The sequence below is a fragment of the Euprymna scolopes genome, chromosome 34, assembly GCF_053919585.1.
Source record: "Euprymna scolopes isolate OS-2025 chromosome 34, ASM5391958v1, whole genome shotgun sequence".
Lineage (NCBI taxonomy): Eukaryota > Metazoa > Mollusca > Cephalopoda > Sepiida > Sepiolidae > Euprymna > Euprymna scolopes.
Genome location: NC_136515.1, coordinates 5781310 through 5806059, shown reverse-complemented (window position 1 = coordinate 5806059; position 24750 = coordinate 5781310). Strand labels below are relative to the sequence as shown.

The window sequence follows — 24750 nt, the reverse complement described above, 5'->3', positions numbered from 1 at the left end:
AAGGCATAAAAATAGGGGAGTAAAGTTGACACAAGGGGCAAAATAAAGGGGCAAAATAAAGGGGCAAACAAATAATTGAGGCTTGCGTGATAATAGGGGAAGGAATGAAAATAATAAAGAAAAATCGATAAAAATATATAAATATATATATATATAATATAAAGCTGAACTTCTGTGTGTGTGTGTGTGTGTGTGTGTGTGTGTGTGTGTGTGTGTGTGTGTGTGTGTGTGTGTGCGTGTGTGCGTGTGTCTGGTGACGAATAGGCTCCTATATGGATGACTAGTTTAAAAAAACTGATTACATATAATGATAGAAGATGTATCGAGACGCAGGATGTTTGATCTGGCAGAACGGTGATTCATAAAAATTGTGGGGTCTGCGTTTGCGCCTGGTCCACAAAGTATGGAAATAAAAAATTAAAAAAAAAACGTTTGCAAGTGTTTTTGATATAGATGTACATAAGAATACTTTGATAAGTATGTTTTAACTTAAATAGGGATGGTATAATAAAATTGTGGGGTCTGCGTTCGCGTCTGGCCTCCATAGAATGGAAATAGGTACAAACTTTAATAAAAACTTTTCATATATATCTGCGTAAGTATACTTTGATAATTATGTTTCAGTTTGAAGAAATATGGTATAATAAAATTATGGAGTGTTCGTCCGCACCTGACCTCCATAGAATGGAAATATGTCACAAAGTTTAACAAGGTGTTTTAATATAGATCCACAGAATATTGTGATAAGTTTTTTAGTGCAAACAGGTATGATATAATAAATTATGAGGTTTATCATTCTTTTTTTTTTACATGGGGATCACCACTTATCAAGGCCTGTAAGCCACTCGGGGATAAGGGTCATTTTGTGTACAATAATCAATGGGATAATTCGTAGTAATAGTTGGTATTGGAGATTTGATAAAGCGTCTTACTTAAGGGGGCGATTAATCAGGAATTTGTTTATGTTGGACTTGAAGACGTCCAAGTTGTAGTCAGGTTGGAAACAGGCAAACAGAAGAGAATTCCACAGGCGTGCAGTTCTCAGAAAAAAAACTATGTTTATGGAATCTACGTTTTGATATAGGCACAGATAAAGAGTGGGGGAAATTACTGACAGTGGTTTTAGCTAGACGGGTGTTTATCATGAAGGATTAGCGAGGGGGGACCAGAGATTGGAGCTCGGACGAGCACTTGCCATGGAAATAACGATAAAACAAAGACGGGCTCGCAACGTCTCTTCTGTGGGAGAGAGGTTGTAGGGAAGAGAAGAGAGCATCCCCCACTAAGCCACAAAGTCTATTTTGTACTTTGTCAAGGCAGGATAAGCTGTTTTTTGAAACTCCAGCCCAGATCTGGCAGCAGTACTCCATCTTTGGACGTACTTGGCTTTTATATAGATAGAGAATTGCATCAGTAGTGAGATATCTTCTGGAGCAGTAGAAGGATCCTACCATTTTCCCAGAGGCCTGGGCAACAGACTTTATATGCGTGTTCCATTTCAGATCGGGAGTAAAGGTCAAACCCAGGAGCTTGTCAGAACATGAAGTCTCCCCAAGACGAAAGCCATCCATTTCAATTGATGCTAGATGACGAACAGAGCGTTGATGATGTTAGGAGCTTGGTTTTAGATGCATTTTATTTTTACTTTCATCATATTTTGTTTTGGTTTTGATACCCCCAAATTCGAAGCTATCTCTTTACAACCCTTCCTTTCATAACCTATCATACTTTCATAAATCAGAGTCCATTTTCTGTAGGCTGTTTTTGAACCCAGTCAACGACGGGTACTTTTGCTAGTATATATATATATATATATATATATATATATATATATATATATATATATATATATATATAATTATTTTATCAAACCTTATCAAGATAAAAAAAAGCTCAACACTATTAAGTGGAGCAAACAAATATATTAAATGCAATAAAAGTTATATATAACTTTATTATTTCATCAGAACAAGGAAAATAAAGGGGAAAATTAATAAAAACAAGTGTAGTTCAACATTACCCCCTCACCCACCCATTTAGCCCCAAAAGTCCCCAGGGAACGTCAAATCCTGGTGAAAATGAACAAACGGTGCAGTTTTAGGCCTTAACATATGTAAATTTGAGTTCTGCACCATGCAAAAAAAAGAAATGACTAAGTCCATCATTCCCCCCCCCACCGCCATTTAGCCCCAAAAGTCCTCCAAACTTTAACATGTTTAAAATTGAGTTCAGCACCATGCAAAACTGCTAAATAGACACACGCAGAAAATTTTGGACAAATATGGTAAAATAGTGTCAAAAACGGAGTGTTTTTATTAGCCCTAAAAGAGCCCCTGGGGCACACCCAAGAGTTATCGTGAAATATAGACAAACAAAATTATATAGAAATCAGTTTGTTACAAGTTTTCAGAAAGTTTTATAAAAACCGAAGGCATCAATTTGTTTTTAATAAGCACAAAAGTGTCAAATTTAGCCATTTTAACCCAAAATGCGCCCCTAGTTTTCCCGGAAAATCCATTGTGTTACTTTTTTACTCATATCATATTTAATGTTTGTACAAAATTTCAAAAATTCTAAGGCGTAGTTATTGAGAAAATTGCGGTCAGACGAACGAGTGAACAGACGAACGGACAAGAGTGAATTTACAGGTCCACCCTCCGTTTGTCGGGGGACAAAAACCTCTTAGGGCATGGCATTTCGAAGCTAAATGCTTCTCATCAGAAGAGAAAGACCAGAATTATATAAAATGCAAATACAGATATAAGATGGCTTGAAATGAGAATGAAGAGTAGGATAATAAGGTAAATAATAATTAAAATAGGTACAATATATGAAGGTAAATCGGAAGGATAGTATATATATAGCAGGGCTACCCGGTGTTGCTCGGAACCGTATAAAAAATGAGAAAATTGAAGTTGATTTTGAACATATTTGTTATTCTTAGGAGATAGGAATTTTTAATGTCCATGTATCATTTGCTATTTCGAGCAAAAGAATATTTTACCTACTCTAGGACGGGTATTGCACGTATGAAATAATTGTACCTTACCCAGGATAGGTAATTTAGAGCATGTATATGTGTAAAATGTTTTTGATGGGAGTATGAGACGAATGGATTCGCCAATCATTTTTATAACCAACGGCTGTGCTAAACAACCGATGAAAACGTCCCAAAATTATTATAAAAATTGTTGAATTTTTGATTCAATCAGTTCGCTGTTTGCTATGTCACGGACCGCATTTAATTCTTTGCCGCCATATTGGTTACTGATCTGAACTACACGGCCATCTTGGTTACTGATCTGAACTACGTCGCCATCTTGGTTACTGATCTGAACTACGCCACCATCTTTGTTCAACACAATGTCTCAAAACTTAACAATATGAAATAATTTTACCTTTGCAACACATATTTAAAATAATTTTACCTACCCTCGGACGGGTAATGGAAATACATACATGAAACAATTTCACATACTCTCGACAGGTATTGTACAATATGTTAAATAATTTCTCTTCATGCCAAGGGTACAATAATTTTAAGAAAACTGAAACAATCTTTACAAGATGGATCATTAGGATATCCAAATTAATACATAAATACATTGTTTTGGTTAATGATTAGGCAACCCTTGCTTCACCATAAATTTCAACATTACTGGGTTTCTTTCCTTCCTCACTATCGGCACCATTATTGTAAGAAAACTTGTGACTTTTTTGAAAGATGCCTCAGCAGGACTTTTCAAATTATTGCATAAATACATTGACACAGCTAGTGATTAGACAACGTTTGCTTCATTATCAAATTCCACATTATTACTGTGTTTCATTTTCATTCCCCACTACCGAAACCAATTTTTTTTTTTTTTTTTTTTGGAAAAAGGCATCATTTTCAAAAGATTTCTCGGCAGATATTACAAACAAATACAAAAATATGCTGAAAAGTTTAGGGATTAGGCAATCCTTGCTGCACTACAAAATTCTACATAACTGTGTTCTTTCCCTCTCGACTACGGACACAATATTTAAAAGTAATAACGGGTTTGTATTACTGTACACATAGATTCGAAAAAGTTGTCAAAAAACAAATATATAACAAATAAATATTATCAAAGGCAAGATAAGTTACTTTTCTACCAAACTGGATATATTTTTCATGTTTTCATTTAATGTAACATGCTTATTCAGCTCGAAAACCAAACTGTGTTTACCGATGTACTGGAAAATTCAAAATGGCGCCCGACTCTCTCGTTAACGGTAAGTTTGAGAAAAGATACTTTAAATATAAAACTAGACAAAATACTGTTAGAAACTCGATCAATATATGTTACCGTGACATAGGTTGACATATGTTCGGTGGGTTTATATAGTTTTAATAGTATTTTGTCTAGTTTATTATTTATAACACTTTTTCCCAAGCTTACCATGTTAAAAAGAGAGTCGGGCGCCATCTTGAATTTTCCAATACATCGGTAAACACTGTATGTTTTTGGGGCTGAATAAACATGTTACATTGAATAAAAACACGAAAAATATATCCATTACTTGATATGCAATGGAACACACATTTTACCATCAGTGCGTATCTCGATAACAAAAAGGCTGGCTGTAACCTGAAACGGAAAACGGACATTCAATGAGGACTGATGCAGATATGGGCGTGAATGGCAATAAAGGCTCTGGAACTCCCAGAGTCTGGCCTGGTAGGTGTTCAGGGCACCACAGCTTGGACCCGGTCATCAGTGGATGGGCTGGACTTTAGAAGGTTCATAGAGGTGACTGTCTGGCACGTGCTGCTAGTTGCGCTCATGTTTGGGCATTTGAGGCAGAGATATATTAAGTAATGGAAATACTCGAGAACGAGTTGCTGCCATCATCTATGTATGTATGTATGTATTATGTCAGGTCAGGTCATATGCTACTGGTACCATGTAACCCAGTACTACCTGCCTCATGGTCGGGTCACCGGCGACTAAACTGGTTCCCCCACCAGACTTGTTTGGTGAGGAGGGCGGCTAGTCTCCCTGAAGGATTAAAAACAAGACCTTCCAAAGGGCGAATGAACTCTTTTTCTGGGTCAACAGCAAACTAGCACTGTGTATATTTGTGTGTGTGTATATGTGTATTGGGGTGGGGAGGGCTCCCGTAAGCCGTGGTGAAGGCAACCTTTCTAGGAGAAGCAAATCTCTGATTTAAAAAACCATAAAGCGGGAGACCAGTACCCGCATTAAGCTGGTCTGCAGTTTAATTTGTTGCTGGCTATCTTGCTCTTGCTTGTTGCTGGATCTCAACATTTTGAACCGAGAGAGAGACTTAGCTGTCGTACAAAGCTAAGACTCTGTAACATCATATTTGTATAGATACTCCCTCAGCCATTTGGGCTCATGGATTTTAAATGTCTGAGAGAGTGGCACTCGTCTGACAAGACGTTGCAATCATCATAGGAGAAGGAAACCCTGATATAAAACCTGCGACGACTGCTGCTTCCAATGGTCTTGACTTGCTCTCCTTTTTTGGTTCAATGTGGCAGTTGTTTAGAAAGTGGGATTGTCTCAGTGCAAAGTCTTTCCTCACTATAAAAAGCTTCAAGCACAGGCATTACTTGATATGTAATGGAATACACATTTTGCCATCATGATAACAAAAAGGCTGGCTGTAACCTGAAACGGAAAACGGACATTCAATGAGGACTGTTGCAGATATGGGCGTGAATGGCACTAAAGTCTCTGGAACTTCCAGGGTCTGGCCTGGTAGGTGTTCAGGGCACCACAGCTTGGACCCGGTTATCAGTGGATGGGCTGGACTATAGAAGGTTAATAGAGGTGACCGCCTGGCACGTGTTGTTAGTTGCGCTCATGTTTGCGTCATTTGAACCAGAGATATATTAAGTAATGGAAATACTCGAGAACGAGTTGCTGCCATCATCTATGTATGTATGTATGTATGTATGAATGTATGTATCTATGTATGTTTGGTGAGGAGGGCGGCTAGTCTCCCTGAAGGATTAAAAACAAGACCTTCCAAAGGGCGAATGAACTCTTTTTCTGGGTCAACGGCCAACTAGCACCGTGTATATTTGTGTGTGTGTATATGTGTATTGGGGTGGAGAGGGCTCCCATAAGCCGTGGTGAAGGCAACCTTTCTAGGAGAAGCAAATCTCTGATGCAGGTCCGACGTGGTAATATCAATGTCTGAATAAAAACTAGAAAAAAACATAGAGACTTGTGTTGAGAAAGCTGAGAACAGACGCGGACAATTTATGGAACAGACACACGAATGAAATAAAAGGTACGTTCGATTTTACTGTAATGAACGCCACACTCGATTCAAATACTGTAGACGTCTTTCTCATGTAAGAACACTTTTATAGATCTCCGATTGTTGATGTGTCGTAATGGTGAACATGAAAGAAACCAAGTAACAAGATACAATTCCCTTTACGAAGCGAACCAAATAACAAACAGATGTCACCCTGCGAAAAAACTCATGAGCAACAGAGGAATAGTAAACAATTTATTAACGTATGTAGAACAGTTGAGGTAGCAGGTCCAGGCCAAGAAGACCACGTATGGAAGCGAAACCTGGCTAGCGAGGGTTGAGGACATGCGAAGTATACAGTGGATGTGTCGTGTGCATAACGTTACGTCTGTGTGTGCACAGTGTGATGATGTATGGAAGTGAAACCTGGCCTGCCAGAGTTGAGGACATGCGTTGCATGATAAGAAATGATATCATGGAAGTGTAATGTGAGTCTTAAAGATGGGCCTAGATCTGATGACCTCAGAGGAAGATTAAATTTGGACAGTGCAGGAGGATGTGTGCAGAACAGGAAACTTATGTCATGTAAGAGAATTTAACGAGTTATAAACATTATATGTAGGAATGCAATGGAATGCAACTAAATATTACAAGTAGCAGGTTCAGGCCAAGATGACCACATCTAGGCAGGAGCTGCTAGAAAGGACTTATTCTGCCTTGACAAAATTCAAAATAAACTTTGTAGCCTCGTAGGGGATGCCCTTTTATCTTCCCTGCAACCTCTTTCTCACAGAAGAAACTTTGCGAGTCACTCTCTGCTTTATCGTTATTTTCATGGCAAGTGCTCATCTGAGCTCCAATCTATATTGCCCCCCGCCCCACCAAACTTTCACGAGAAACACTTGTCTAGCTGAAAACGTTATCAATAATTCCCCCCACTCTTTCTCTGTGCCTAAACCTAAACGTAGATTCCATGAACAAAGTTTCTTTCTTAAAATTGCACACCTGTGGAACTGTGTTCTGTTTTCCTGCTTTGCAACTGACTACAATATGGTTGTCTTCAAGTCCAACGTAAACAAGTTCTTGATGAGCCGTTCCACTTAAATTAACAAATTTACTGAATTTCCATTACAAAGGATTACTATATTGTCCAATTTCTACTGTACACTCTTTAACCCTTACCCTCGAGTGGCCACTGGGCCTTGATAAGTGGTGATGCCTACATAAAAAAAAGCCATTCCACTTCTTCTGGTAGGTCCTCCTGCAGTTTTTAAGGTGGGCATCCCATACCCAGCAGTTGCAAAAATAGATGAATCAGCTAAAATCCTGTACGATCGTCGTTGATAAGCTCCCTTGCAATTCCTACCGTCATCGTTATCGTTATTTTCATGGTAATCTATGGAGCTCCAACCTATGTCACCCCCCCCCGGCCTGACTTTCACAAAAAAACACTCGTCTAGCTGAAAAAACTATCAACAATTTCCCCCACTCTTTATCTGTTCCTAAACCTAAACGTAAATTCCACTAACAAAGCTTCTTTCTTGATAAGCCGTTCCCCTTAAGTAATCCAATTTACCAAATTTCTACAACTAACAATTGTATGTATGTATGTATTATTCATATGTGTGTTTTCGTGTTGGAGTGGAGAGAGCTCCCGTAAGCCGTGGTGAAGGCAACCTTTCTAGGAAAAGCAAATCTCTGATTTAAAAAACTATAAAACGGGATACCAGTACCCGCATTAAGCTGGTCTGCAGTTTAACTTGTTGCTGGCTATCTTGCTCTTGCTTGTTGCTGGATCTCAACATTTTGAACCGAGAGAGAGACTTAGCTGTCGTACAAAGCTAAGACTCTGTAACATCACCTGTGTATAGATACTCCCTCAGGCATTTGTCTATAAAAATGGTCCTGTGGCGATGGAAAAGTTATGACGCATGGAGGCTTGAAATGCTGGAAACATGTAATAATTGATCTCAATGATCGTCTTCAGTATCATGCCTGCGTGAGCGTGTGAATTCACCAGTAGGACTAAGAAAAAAAAAAAGTCATTTCTGGGCTCATGGACATTAAGTGTCTGAGGGAGTGGCACTCGTCTGACAAGACGTTTGCAATCATCATCATGTATTATTCTCCCATTGACCACTGTACGCGTATTAACCCTTATCCTCGAGTGGCCTCTGGGCCTTGATAAGTGGTGACTTCTTTGGAAAAAATAAAAACAATGTCAGTCATAGTTTACTGGTGTGAAAGTGAGCAGATAATACATTTCTTTTGGTGGACAAGAGGTGGACTATTTCACTAAGGCAGGTACAAGTGATGACTGAATTCAAGTCAATGTCCCTTGTCAGTGTCCAAGCATACAACTGCTCAAGGTCTTGCAACAGGTCTGCCAATCGGGATGATCGGTACTTTGTCTGTAACTTGTGTAAGACACTGATTAACGAGGAGATGGCCACAAACTGCACGCTGAACTGCTTTTCTAGTCATGATGTGTTTTTTTTTAGTGTAGGAGTCACCACTTATCAAGGCCCTGAGGTCATTCAAGGATAAGGGTTATTGAGTGTACAGTAATCAATTGGACAATATCGTAGTAATCGTTAATAATGGAAATTTGGTAAATTGTCTTACTTAAGGGAACGGTTCATCAAGAATTTGTTTATGTTGGACTTGAAGACAACCAAGTTGTAGTCAGCTGGAACGCAGGAAAACAGAAGAGAGTTCCACAGGCGTGCAGTTCTAAGAAAGATACTTTGTTCATGGAATCTACATTTAGGTTTAGGCACAGATAAAGAAAAAGGACATTATTGATAGTGGTTTTAGCTAGACGAGTGTTTTTCATAAAAGTTTGGTGAGAGAGGCCCATCGATTGAAGCTCGGACGAGCATTTACCATGGAAATAATGATAAAACAAAGACAGACTTGCAACGTCCCCTCTGTGAGAAAGAGGTTGCAGGGAAGAGAAAAGGGCATCCCTCACTAAGCTACGAAGTCTATTTTGTTCTCTGTAAAGGCAGGATAAGTTGCTTCTAGCAGCTCCTGCCCAGATGTGGCAGCAGTACTCCATCCTTGAACATACTTAGCTTTTATATAGATAGAGAATTGTATCAGCAGTGAGATATCTAACAGAGCAGTAGAAGGATCCCACCATTTTTCCAGCGACCTTGGCAACAGATTTTATGTACGTGTTCCATTTCAGATCAGGAGTAAAGGTCAAGCCCAGAAGCTTGTCAAAACATAAGGCTTCTCCAAGACGAGAGCCATTCATTTCAATTGATGCCAGATGGGGATCAGAGCGTTGATGATGTAAAAATAGAAGCTTAGTTTTAGATGCATTAAAAGTAACCAGCCACCTCTTTCCACATTGTACTAGATCATTTATGTGTTGCCCAGCATGTTCACCGTAAATTGTTCCCAAGATCTCTTTGATTCCATTCCCTTCCAACAACATTCCTCAATGTGTGGAAGCTCCCGAACATCAGAATAACATCTTGAACTGTCTTCAGGCATCTCATGCTTGATTTCTGATGCTTTCCCGTCTATCTATATAAAAGCCAAGTACGTCCAAGGATGGAATACTGCTACCATATCTGGGCAGGAGCTGCTAAAAACAACCTATCCTGCCTTGACAGAATACAAAATAGACTTCGTGTCTTAGTGGGGGATGCCCTTTTCTCTTCCCTGCAACCTCTCTCCCACAGAAGAAACGTTGCAAGCCTATCTTTGTTTTATCGTTATTTCCATGGCAGGTGCTCGTCTGAACTCCAATCTCTGCCCCCCCTCGCCAATCTTTTACGAAAAACACCCGTCTAGCTGAATCCACTGTCAAAAGTTTTCCCCACTCTTTATCCGTGCCTAAATCAAAACGTAGATTCCATGAACAAAGCTTCTTTCTTAGAACTGCACGCCTGTGGGACTCTGTTCCGTCTACCTGCTTCCCACCTGACTACAACCTGGATGTTTTCAAGTCCAACATAAAACAAATTCCTGATTAACCGCGCCTTAAGTAGACACTTTATTAAATCTCCACACCAACGTACTGTACTTGCAATAACCCTTATCCCTGAGTGGCTTCCGGGCCTTGATAAGTGCTGACCACCATGAAAAAAAAAAATGAGTCGTTGATCGATTGTAACCACTGCAGTAGACCGATGTTTTTTTTTTTTTTTTTTTTTTTTTACACAGTGATCACCACTTATCAAGGCCCGGAAGCCACTCAGGGATAAGGGTTATTGCAAGTACATTACGTTAGTGAGGAGATTTGATTAAGTGTTTAATTAGGGGGCGGTTCATTAGGAATTTGTTAACATTAGACTTGAACACATCCAAGTTGTAGTCCGGAGGGAAGCAGGAAGACGGAACAGAGTTCCACAGGCGTGCAGTTCTAAGAAAGAAGCTTTGTTCATGAAATCCGCGTTTTGATTTAGGCACAGATATAGAGTGGGGGAAATTTTTCACAGTGGATTCAGCTAGACGGGTGTTTTTCGTAAAAGATTGGCGAGGGGGGACCAGGGATTGGAGTTCAGACGAGCACCTGCCATGAAAATAACGATAAAACAAGGATAGGCTTGCAACATCTCTTCTGTGGGAGAGAGGTTGCAGGGTAGAGAAAAGGGCACCCCCCACTAAACCACGAAGTCTATTTTGTACTCTGTCAAGGCATGATAGGCTGTTTTTGGCAGCTCCTGCCCAGATATGGCAACAGTATTCCATCCTTGGCCGTACTTGGCTTTTATATAGATAGAGAATTGCATCAGTAGTGAGATATCTTCTGAAGCGGTAGAAGGATCCCACCATCTTTCCAGCGACCTTGGCAACAGACTTGATGTACGTGTTCCATTTCAGATCAGGAGTAAAGGTCAAACCCAGAAGCTTGTCAAAACACGGGGCCTCACCCAGACGAGAGCCATCCATCACAATTGATGCCAGCTGGGGATCAGAGCGTTGATGATTGTTGCACAGATACTCAAGAGTGGAGAACACGACTCCAGCTCATAACATTCTTAATGCAGCATGAGTATTATTTATTCCAGCTGGTTGCATGCTGTCTGAAACAAAGACATCTTCCACAATACATCAATCTAATGGACAATGGTGCTGAAAAATGGCAAGGGCATGAATTCTATGTTTCGGCGCGTGTGTTTTGCAAAATGGTATTGTTACGTTATGCTGTAGTTCTTCGGTTTTTAACTGTGTCATCTATTTAATCTGTTAAATAGATTTTCAAGTTCTTGACGAAAAACACTTGACATAAGTTTATAAAAAAGGAATGACAATTTATTTTATTTTCAATTCTTATTTTATTTTCAATTCTTTCTCAATATGCTAGAGAGAGAGAGAGAGAGAGAGAGAGAGAGAGAGAGAGATGCGGTGTAGTGGAGTGTTGTGGATGACTCAAAATGACAACTGGTCGTCTCGGTGTCCGTATTCTCTCTGACTGACCATTTCCTTGGCTGGCATTTGTTTTTATTCACAAAAATTTCAGATAGGAATTTCATTTTTCCATGCCGCATTCCACTGGCCCTTATTAAATTCGTCCAAGGCCAAATAAGACAATTAGTTGATTCACAAAAAACACTTGACGTCAGATTATAAAAAAGCAATGGCAATTTATTTTCTATTCAATTGTTTCTCAATGTGCTATGGCGATACATATATATATATATATATATATATATATATATATATATATATATATATATATATATATACAGAGGGGGAGAGAGAGCGAGAGAGATATGATTGTGGTGGAATGTTTTGGGTGACACAAAATGAAAACTTTTTTTTGAGTTTTTTTTTTGTTTTTTAACCGTATCGTCTATTTAATCTGTTAAATAGTTTCAATTTCTTGACGAATGTATATAAGACAATTAGTTGTTTCATAAAAAACACTTGACGTCAGTTTATAAAAAGCAATGGCAATTTATTTTCTATTCAATTCTTTCTCAATGTGCTATGGCGATACATATATATATATATAGGGAGAGAGAGAGAAAGAGAGGGGGAGAGAGAGAGAGGGGGGAGAGAGAGATATGGTTGTGGTGGAATGTTTTGGGTGACACAAAATGACAACTGGTCGTCTCGGTGTCCGTACTCTCTCTGACTGACCATTTCCTTGGCTGGCATTTGTTTTTATTTACATAGATTTTAGATAGAAATTTCATTTTTCCATGCCGCATTCCACTGGCCCTTATTAAATTCGTCCAAGGCCAAATTTCAATATGTCTGTTTTCAAAACTTGTCAATTGAAGAATGTCGATTTCAAAGTTTCTGCACACTTCTTCCAATTGTTATGACTTTTGATGACATTTCTTGGTTTGAAGATTTGTCAACAATATTTACGTGTGTGCATCCAGCTCCATATGCGTGAGTGTACAACCAGCAACAACTCCGACGTTGCCCGGAATACTATTCAACAGTATTCCCTTACATCAACTCTGCATTGTCCAACTATCTGCAAGTCCGCAGTCTTCTATCTGAGAACAGTGCAGTTAGCATTCCTTACTGGAGTTACGGAAGCTGCTATCCTCATGCCATGGAAAGTCCCCCCCTATCTAACATAATTGACATTGTCCGCAGTGAACAGCAGTGCCTTATCCAGTCTGTCCAAGATACCACTGAGTACATCCTGGCCAACTTAGTAAACTTTTTATGTTTTTCTCAACATGTAATACTATGTAAAAAAAAAATAAATAAATAAAACGCTTACTTTCTTGGAAATTTTTTTTTGTTTTTATTTTTTTTTTGTTTTTATTTAAAAAAAATTATTTTTTTACTACATTTTCACCCCAAACAGGGCACATTGCCACTTTAATGTAGGGGACTACTATCAGGGACATAAGCTACAAGGGATACTATGTAGAGAGTTGAGCAGCAAGATGTCGGTTCACATTACACTTGAACTTCTGCATGTCAATCCAGTTGGGGAAGCAGGGACCTGGAAGGGAATTCCAAAGTCTAGCGGTTCTGGAGAAGAAACCACTGCAGTAGAAGGCTCTCTTACATATAGGGATCTCTACTGTAAAGGGGTGGGATTTAGCTGCTTGTCGGGTTTGTCGGGGGTATTTACGTCGAGGGGGTACAAGTGCTTGCAGTTCGTCAGAGCATTCACCGTTAGAGTACTTGTAGAACAGGCAGAGGGATGCAAGATTTCGTCGATGGGACAGAGGCTGAAGCCTAGATGACAATTCAGGACCTATCAGGTTGGCGACTCCCTTTTGAACCTTTTCTAGGAGCGAGAGACTGGTAGCAGATGCACCAACCCAAATATGACAACAATACTCCATACATGGTGGTTTTATATTTTTGTTGTATTTTTGTCGTATTTTACTGAACTACAAGATATGAAGAGTAGTCTGAAAAAATCCATTAAATCCAAGCCTATCCTTAGTCGGTCTGATTGTCAAGGACATATCCGCGACATGATCTTTTTAATGCTGAGTCGATACAGACATCTGGGAAGATTTAGAAAATTATTTACTTCATATTTAAGATTTTTTTATGGACTTCAAAAAAAAGTTGTTTAACCTGATTTTATAACTTGTAAGTCTATTAATACATATTTCTTTCAATTTACAATTTACAGGGTTAAATGATAAATTTGTTGCGCTAAAGAAAACACCTCTACACAATTATTTAACCACTTTTATTGAAAAAATCAATTCAGGTAACTTAATTATGTAGTAGAGCTGACATCTATTCAATGTAGCTGCCTTCAACCTCAATCACCACCTCCATACGGGGCTCGAACTGAAAGCATGCCTTTTCCGTAAGTGCCGGTGAGAGTTCGATGAATACTCAGTAGATGGTTGCGATCAGGCTGACTTTGGTGTTCGGGGAGGTTATGTTGGTGATGTTCTCGATGTGTGACCAAACGGCATATTTCTATTATATGGACGCCTGGCGCAAACAGAAACCCTAAGATATCATTATACCATCTTTAGACAGAACAGATACTACCCTTGGACCCTAGCCAGAAGATGAAGAAGGTATATTTTAGTTTCACGTATGGCTCAAACACGATATCCTTTTTTTTATATTGTGCCTTCAGTGATCGGGAGATCCTATTTATTAAAAGGAAGATAGTAGGTGATAACAGACTACGAACATCAAATTATCGTTAATTTAATGTTGGTAATATTCTCCTGTTTCTTCTATTTTCCTTTTTAATAAATAGGATCTCCCGATCAAATAATTTATAATCTAGAAACCGTGACACACGTACGTATGTTAAAGGTACTACGGTATTTATATATAGATTACTCTATTTATAATAATTTGATTGCAGAAATTCCTCTTTGGACCAAAATACCGTAGGTTTGCAACAACAGATGCTACATACAAATTTATTATGTCTACAGTATTAGCCACTATCTTATATAACTGCAGAACAACATAAAAAATCTTTGGAGTGACATCATCACCATCGAAATAACCTACAAAGGAAGTAGTTCCCACTTCCCCCTAATTACAAAGTCCTCTCACATCCCCATTCTACACCACATAAATTTACACACAGAGTTCATATATTGAGACCCCCACCCTTCCTAATTGATCTGTAAACTCATAGACATAGCATTTACCTTCCATTGCTCGACACAAAAAAATAATAATGTCTCCCCAGACATGTTCCAAGGTTTCTGATTGGCTGATACATGCAATTCTCTTATTCTGGAATGAAACTAATCCCGGTATTAAACGAACACTTCATAAACTATAAATTATTGTTATCGATTTATACAGATTGTGCACCTCAATTAAATGTAAAACACAGAATTTCTGTGAAATGTTAAACGGTAACACCCTCTCAATAAATAAGAAGGAAAACATAGAAATGTTTCTGTGAATCGCTCGCAAAAACTTTATTCTTTTTTACTCAACTAAAAAGCGTAAAAAATGACGTAACAAAAACTTGGATCCATATGTCTTTACTTTATTTTCCGGGAAAAATACCCGATAACATGTTTTCTTTCTTTTTTTATTGAAAACACAACGAATTTAGACCGTCACAACTTACATACTCCACCTCTCTCTCTCTCTCTCTCTCTCTCTCTCTCTCTATATATATATATATATATATATATATATATATATATATATATATATATATATATATATATATATATATACCTTTCCTTACCTCCCTTTCTAATGTCATCATACACCTTGCAATAAATAGATATCGTTTCGTATTTCTTTTTCCGCATTTTTCTCAGGTTTTTTTAGTGTCGAAATGGAACAAATCAATTTTTGTTTTTAGTTTTTTTTTATTGTTTTTCTTATTATCGAAATGAAAGGAAAAAAAACTTTGTTTCTTTGTGTTTATTTATTTGCATTTGTTTATTTCTGTTTCATTTTTTAGGTAGTTATAAAATGTGGGAGGGGCCTTTTTGTTTGTTTGTTTGTTTTTTGTTTCCTTTTTATGTGTTCTTGGGTTTATTTATATTTGTTTATTTCTTATTCATTTTTAATGACTACTATTCTAGGTTTACAGGGGCGCTGAAAACGACAATAAAGTTTAAAAATACAGGGAACAAACAGTTTCTAAAATATGATGAATCTAAAGTTATGAAATGTGGGGTAACACTTTTCCATATTAATTTAACGTAAAATGACCACCCAATTTATGGCCACATTTTTTAGGGGAAGAGGGCAATTTTGATAGGGAGTATTTGGTAATTTTGGTAGACCAACTCAAAAACAATCAACTGGTAAAAATAGTTCTCGATAGTCGTAAAATCTTACTTGGTTTCCACCTCAACTTTCCGCTATACTGAAAACGAATATCACATTTAAATTTTCCGTTATAAGGTTATATATGTTACAAGTGGTCGACATTGTTATACTAAATAAAAGCATTAAAATACATTAAAACACAAAAATTATCCAGTTAGGTAGAAGAGTAACACATCTTGCCTTTGTCAGTATTTTCTTTGTTGGCTTCTCTTAACAGAACTAACCAAAACGTGGATTTGTTATTTTTCTTTATTTTGCATACACTTAATTTCTTTTATTACAAATTATTTTTCTACTTCATTTATTTATTTATTTATTTATTTATTTTGCGGTGAAAAGTGAAATAATTGACACTAAGTATTACAGTAATAATAAAAAAAAATAGTTTCGTTTCATTTCCTTAGGATAGGATTTCATGTTTGCATTCTTAAATAAACTTCTGCTTCTTAATACAACTTTGAGAGGAACTTTTTTAAAAAAATTTTTTACAGCTGTGAGTTACCCAATATCCTTATTACACATCCTTTCTCCACCAGTTTTTGACAATGGGAGGCTGGGGGTATCCTTTCCGATAGCCGTTCTTACTATGAGTAATAGTAGGAGGTGTCTATTCCAAAGGCCATTCGTAACATGAGGAGGTTGGAGTTGGTGATTGGGCGGCAGCGGCAACAACAACAACAACAACAACAACAACCGTACTTTAATTTTTTTTCCGATGGGAGGGGAACGCTTCCACCGTGCAACGCCAGTTAGCGGGTATTGCTAGTTATAAATATTATTATTGTTATTATTGTTATTATGTTTATTACTATTATTGTTATAATTGTTGTTATTATTATTATTATTATTGTTATAATTGTTGTTATTATCATTATTATTGTTATTATTATTATTATTAATAATAATAATAATAATACTGTTGTATAGCTGGGGTCTTTTTAAGAGATAGGATGGGGACATTCATATTGATGAGGGAAGAGAGAAGAGAGAGAAGTGGGTTTCTTGTAGCATATATAAACTGAGAGAGGAAGGCGGTGATCAGTTCTTTTAACACACATGAGGGGACCGTCATTACTTATGATGAAGAGAAACATTACTTATGATGAGTTATTCAAAGTTCATTAAAGATGATTACACATTACCTTTGTTGTAGAAAGACGACACGAAGACGGCAGTTACAAAAACATGATGGTGTTCTTTTATTCCATTTGACCGGTCACATCCAGGAATTCAAAGTTGTTTCTACGTATTTAAAACTTTCTAACCCTTCGCTTCTAAAGAGACCCTCCTCTGACCATGTCAGCTCTGTCTCCTATCGTCGTCTCCAACTCTGTCTAACTCATCTTCGACTCTAGCTCCTATATTGATAATTCATTTCTGCCATGAAGTCATATGTGTGTTCAAAAACGTGATCGACCCACGGGGCCTGAACATGCGTGGTTCGCACATGTTTCCAAACCATTTCTGCAGACAAAGAATTCTTACTAACCTATTTTTCGGTCTAACTTATTTTTCAATATGTTTTTAATTTGTTATTGTTCGTTCTTCTCTAACTGACCTTATTTTAATTCAGTTTTCATTCAAAAAAATTGAACAATTAAAATTCCTTTTCCAACAACATATCTAAACAATTTTATGTGAAACTGAACAATGCGAAATTCCTTTCTGAATCTATTTCCGAACCTTGCTTACAAGGTTCGAATCTCGGTCTATCCTAATCTCATTTTTACTTATCTCTTTTATTGTAACATTACTATTATTCAAATATAACTCCATTTTAAGACTAAGAAATACTAAATTATATTTTGATATATTTTATACAATCTTTCTGTACAAAAAAAAACACAAAAGACAAAAAAAATTATTCTTAAACCTCTTTAAATGTTTCATGTTTGTTTAAATTATATGTTGATACATTTTTATACAACCTTACCGTAAAAAAATAATTCTAAAAACAATCTATAAATGTTTAATGTTTTTATAATATTTATTTTTTATTTTCAGTTATGAATCTCTTATTGAAAAAATTTATATTAATAAATTAAAATTATATTTTGGTACATTTTTATACAACCTTACCATAAAAATATTTCTAAAAACCATCTATAACTGTTTAATGTTTTTATAAAATTTATTTTTTATTTTCAATTATGAATCACTCATTAAAAAAATTATATTAATGAATTAAAATTATATTTTGATACATTTTTATAAAACCTTGCCGTAAAAAAATAATTCTAAAAACAATCTATAAATGTTTAATTTTTTTATAATATTTATTTTTTTATTTTCAGTTATGAATCACTCATTAAAAATGTATATTAATAATTTAAAATTATATTTTGCTACATTTTCATACAATAATTCTAAAAACAATCTATAAATGTTTCATGTTTTTATAATATTTATTTATATTTTATTTTCAGCTATGAATCACTCAATAAAAAAAATTATATTAATAAATTAAAAATATATTTTGATACATTTTATACAACCTTACCGTAAAAAATAATTCTAAAAACAATCTATAAATGTTTAATTTTTTTATAATATTTATTTTTTTATTTTCAGTTATGAATCACTCAATAAAAAAAAATTATATCATTAAATAAAAATTATGTTTTGGTATATTTTTATACAACCTTACCGTAAAAAATAATTCTAAAAACAATCTATAAATGTTTCATTTTTATATTTATTTTTTTAAATTTTCAGTTATGAATCACTCATTCAAAAAAAATTATATTAATAAATGAAAATTATATTTTGATACAATTTCATACAGCCTAGCCGTAAAAAAATAATTCTAAAAACAATCTATAAATGTTTCATTTTTTATAATATTTATTTTTTTATTTTCAGTTATGAATCACTCAATAAAAAAAATTATATTAATAAATTAAAATAATATTTTGCTATATTTTAATACAACGTTACCGTAAAAAATAATTCTAAATACAATCTATAAATGTTTCATTTTTTTATAATATTTATTTTTTTTATTTTCAGTTATGAATCACTCAATAAAAAAAAATTATATTAATAAATTGAAATTATATTTTGATAATTTTTATACAACCTTACCGTAAAAAAATAATTCTAAAAACAATCTATAAATGTTTAATGTTTTTATAATATTTATTTTTTTATTTTCAGTTACTCATTGAAGAAAAAATTATATTAATAAATTAAAATTATATTTTGATACATTTTTATACAACCTCCACTCAGGGATAAGGGATATTTTTTTTAGTTTTGATTTCACTTCCTTATATATGAGATTCAATATAATAGTCGATAGAGAACCGCCTCTATAATACTTTTTTTACATAGTGATCACGACTTATTAAGGCCCGGAGGCCACTCAAGGATAAGGGTTAATGCGTGTACAGTAATCAGTGAGATAGTATTGTAGTACCCATTAGTATTGGGGTTTTGATAGGGTGTCTTACTTAAAAAGGCGGTTTGTCAGGAGTTTGTTTATGTTGCACTTGAAGACGTCCAAGTTGTAGTCAGGTAGGAAATGGGCAAACAGAAGAGAGTTCCACAGTCGTGCACTTCTGAGAAAGAAGCTCTGCTCATGGAATCTATGTTTGGATTTAGGCACAGATAAAGAGTGGGGAAAATTAATGACAGTAGTTTCAGCCAGACGGGTGTTTCTCATGAAAGATTGACGAGGGGGGACGAGAGATTGGAGCTCAGACGAGCATTTGCCATGGAAATAACAATAAAACGAAAACAGGCTCGCAACGTCTCCTCTATGGGAGAGAGGTTGCAGGGAAGAGAAAAGGGCATCCCCCACTAAACCACGAAGTCTATTTTGTACTCTGTCAAGGCAGGATAGGCTGTTTTTAGCAGCTCCTGCCCAGATGTGGCAACAGTACATCCTTGGACGTACTTGGCTTTTTTACAGAAGAGAATTACATCAGTAGTGAGATATCTTCTGGAGCGGTAGAAGGATCCCACCATTTTCCCAGCATCCTTGGCAACAGACTAGATGTACGTGTTCTATTTCAGATCAGGAGTAAAGGTCAAACCCAGAAGCTTGTCAAAACATGGAGCCTCCTCAAGACGAGAGCCATCCATTTCAATTGATGCCAGATGGGGATCAGAGCGTTGATGATGTAAATATAGAAGCTTGGTTTTGGATGCATTAAAAGTGACCAACCACCTCTTCCCCCATTGTACCACGCACTCAAGATCAGAGGAGAGAGAACCAGAGAGAACTTTATCATTTACGTCCTTCGATGTGTTGCCATAGATGGTCGTGTCATCAGCATATATGTCAACGAATGATTTAAGTATGTGTTTTGGGAGATCATTGATGCAGATCAGGAAGAGAGTTGGGCCCAGGATGGACCCCTGAGGGACTCCAGCATTAATAGTTTGGGCCTCTGATTTCTGCCCATCAACCACTACTCTTATGAACTTATCGGAGAGAAATGATTTAATGATTGAGAAAACATTTCCAGTGATACCGTAGCTGGAAATCTTGTGAAGTAGGCCCTTATGCCATACCTTATCGAAGGCCTTCGATATGTCAAGATCAATTGCCCTGGAAAGGAAGCCTTTGTCAAGAGATTCACTAATCCTATGAGATATAACCATTAGCACATCTGCTGTAGATCTTGCAGAGCGGAAACCATATTGCGTGTCACTAAGAAGGTTGTTTCTGTTGAGGTGGTATACTACTTCTTTATTTAATATGGATTCCAACAACTTACTCATGAAACACAGGAGACTTATTGGTCTGTACTGAGAGGGAGATGACTTTTCACCTGCTTCATCCCAAGTCTGGTATTTAGCGGCATATTTAAGTCAGTTAGTTTTGTGCTGTTCAAGAAGACGTGGTTTCTGCAGTTGCTTTAAATAATTGAAACCCTTCATTTTCAGATGCCTTCTGATGGTTTTAGGACTACATTCTGCTTCTGTTTGGCTTTTCAATCGACTTGAGCTCATACTGGAGTTTTTTTTAACTTCTGATATGACGATCGAGTGATGGGGTTATATTTTTTGGTCGACCTGGACTCTTTTTGTGCCCATATTGATCTGGATTTCTTAAAAAATTTGTGATAACCGTTTTGCTACGATTCACTTCGTTTGCAATGGATCTATGGGAGAGTCCACCCCTATTAAGCTCAAAGATCCTTCCTCTCTCAAACTCTGAAAATGGTTTCCCTTTTGCCATTTATAATTTAGTAAGATGTTTTTTATCCACTAACAAGTTGCTTTTAGTAACATAGAAAGCTTTTCGTATTCATTTTTTCAAAACTAGCCCATTTTATTAAAGTGGTCTTATCATTTTGACCAGGTGAAAATGTTTGTTTTTTAAAAAATAATTATTAGGTCAGGATTAAGGTTTCAAATGAAACAGATTTCATTTTTTTCCATCATATTTTCCCTTTTGGCAATGGTTTCAATCATTTGTTTGATTAAAAATTCGATATTATGCATAAACGCTTACTTTCTTAAGTGGTCTTATGATTTTGACCAAAACTATATATATATATATATATATATATATATATATATATATATATAACTACTTAATTTACTCACATAAAACTAATATACGAAAGTATAGATTTATGTGTAAACTTTAAGCATTTACTTCAAAAGTGCTCAATATGTAGGTAGAGCTAGTTAGTAAGTTATAAAATATATATGGTGAATAAGCTACACTGAATATTCTGGGTTTCATCCACTCTAGGACTCTTCAGGCTTATGCGCGAATTCTGTGGTTGTTTGTCGTTTTTATATGCGCATCTTCTATTGAGATTTTAGTTAGACCATCAGCTTTCTAGTATCCACCGCGCCCTTCCTATCAGCCAATGAGCATGCACTTATCGGACATAGATATATAGATAGATATATAGCCGCACTGTCTAGCCGCACTGATGAGCTGTGAAACAGCGAAACAGTACTGTATGTGGATGAGCATATTGGGTCATATTTTACTGTAAACAACAAAAGCAAAAAAAAAAAAGTTTTAAAAAATAAATGTTACCAAAGGCAAGTTAATCTGCTACCTAGCTGGATAGGTTTTTAGTGTTTTAACTTATTTTATAATGTTTATTCAGTTCAAATAACAAATAGCGTCGAATATTATACGAAAACAAAGAAACAAGGAAAAAATAGCGAACACGAGAGAATATCACAGTTTTTAGAGTCTCTATAATCGCTTTAAAATAGAAAATCAAATAAAGTACTGGTAAAAAAAACACCCAATAAATGTCTCATTGACGTTTATTGCGTGAATTTTTATCAATATTTTGTTTTCCTTTCCAGTTTGGAGCGATTACCGAGACTCTGAAGTTTGCAGCCTCATGTCCGTTTTAAGTTAAGCGCTGGCCACTACTTGGTTGCAAATTAAAAAAAAAAAAAACCGGTTTGTATTACTGTACACATAGATTCGAAAAAGTTGTCAAAAAACAAATATATAACAAATAAATATTATCAAAGGCAAGATAAGTTACTTTTCTACCTAATTGAATATATTTTTCGTATTTTTATTCAATATAACATGCTTATTCAGCTCGAAAAGCATACAGTGTTTACCGATGTATTGGAAAATTCAAAATGGCGCCCGACACTCTCTTTAACACGGTAAGTTCAGGAAAAGATGTTATAAATAATAAACTAGACAAAATACTGTTAGAAATTCGCTCATTATATGTTACCGTGACATAAGTTGACATATACTCGGTGTTTTTTTAATAGTATTTTGTCTAGTTTATTATTTATAACACCTTTTCCCAAACTTACCATGTTAAAGAGAGTGTCAGGCGCCATTTTGAATTTTCCAATACATCGGTAAACACTGCATGTTTTTCGAGCTGAATAAACATGTTACATTGAATAAAAACAAAAAACAAATGTATCCAGTTTGGTAGAAAAGTAACTTATCTTGCCTTTGATGATATTTATTTGTTATATATTTGTTTTTTTTTTTGACAACTTTTTCGAATCTATGTGTACAGTAATACAAACCCCAAAAAAACTTATACAGGTAGGTAGAAGAGTAACTTATATTGCCTTTGGTAACATTTATTTGTTTATATATCTGTTTTATGGCAACATTTGGGGGGTTTGTTGTCTACGGTAAATAAATGTTTTAAGCGAAAGAATGTTCATTACTTACCTTGAAACATGCTTAGTCAAAAATCCTTTATTTGTTGACGCTTCATTCGATGTTTCACGCGCATGAGAAAGACGTATACATTCCCGACCGAAGGACTTCCTCAATGCCGAGACGCGCTTGAGAAAAATAAAATAAACCCGGGCAATCCTGTGCGTCGGGTGGTTGTTCACACGTCATTCATTGGGTGTCGTCAAATATTATATAAATGTTTTTTTTTGCTTTTGTTTTTTTTTAATTGTATTGAGCTCCTGTTAGATCATTTGAATTGACAGTCAGTCAGTCGAATATCCCCCCCTCTCTCTCTCTCTCTCTCTCTCTCTCTCTCTCTCTCTCTCTCTCTCTCCTTCTCTCTTTCTTTCCTCTCTCTCCCGTATGCACACACATACACGCATATATATATATATATATATATATATATATATATATATATATATATATATATATATATATATACACACACACACACACACACAGAAATATGCATGCATGTACACGGTGACCCAAAAAAATGGGCCCCAAATCTAATTAGGCCCCGTTTCTTAGTGTTTTGTCCGAATAAAATGAAACTTTGGTCGTAACTAGTTTATTATATTCAAAACATCACATCAAAACACTAAGGTCTTTGGCCTTTTTTTCTCCGTTCTACAGCATATATGGCATCCATTTAGCTTTTGTTTGTTTGTTTGTTTTTGGTGGGGGGGGGGTCACCCTGTAATCAGTAGACAAGCGGGCTCTTGCGAAATTTTTAATTTTGATTTCAATTGATGTATTTTCAAATAAGTTTTCATAATAACACCTTTACGTTCTATATCATTTTAAAGAGTGTTCTGTGCTCTATCTAATCATGCAAATTACAATCGTTGGTAAAATCCCTTGAGAGCGTATTGTGGTTATATGAGAAAATAAAGCCGTGTGTATGCATTTTAAATGTTTCTTTTCTGTGTCTTATGTTATACATTAGTACATTAGGGGTCATTTCGAGTTAAAAGTTTATTTACTGCACCCATCTGAACTAGAAAAAAAATCATGATTTAAATGTGTATGTCTCGTGTAAATAACTAATGATGAATATCTAATATGGCCGACCAGACGGGTGATCAAAAAGTCAGATCGAGCGTACCGGATAACGAAATGAGACCAAATTGACAACTGGCCTTTTTTCTTCTTTTTTTTCGCTTGAACCGTGCAATCGTTTTAAAACAATTATGTCTTCTTTAATAGAAGATGGAAAAAAAAAAAAAAAAGTAAAGTTGTATAGTGTTTGAGAAGTTTTGGGTTCTTTTTTAACCCCCTATTTTGGCCAAGATCAAAGTGTAGTATCTGTTCTTCAGATGCTGCACTTCCATTTCTTGTTCTCTTTCGGTGGAGGAGCAGTCCTTCACGACTGAGACAATTTTTATTTTTGTACCTTTTCTCCACGTTAAAAAACAACCCTGGTGTCTAACTCTGTCCCGTGGGGAGGCATTGTAAATAGGTACTATTAAGTTGAGCGGAGGTAGGGCGAGGTCAGCATGATGCTACTGTCAGGATTAGCAATCCTGATCTTCATCTATTAGCTTGAGAAGAAAGTTTTTACTATAATACCTTTACTTTATATATTATTTTAAAGCGCGTTTTTCCTT

At 35.9% G+C, this 24750-nt stretch overlaps 1 protein-coding gene across 1 annotated transcript in view; it reads right to left on the bottom strand.

Annotated features, from left to right (window-relative positions):
* Window positions 1-23429, bottom strand: part of LOC145259103 (uncharacterized) — a 185365-nt gene extending 161936 nt beyond the window's left edge. Inside the window, exon 1 of the mRNA XM_080116758.1 lies at window positions 23129-23429. The gene's annotated coding sequence lies outside the window, so the exon portion shown is untranslated. The remainder of the gene's footprint in view (window positions 1-23128) is intronic.
* Between the last annotated feature and the right edge of the window lie 1321 nt (window positions 23430-24750).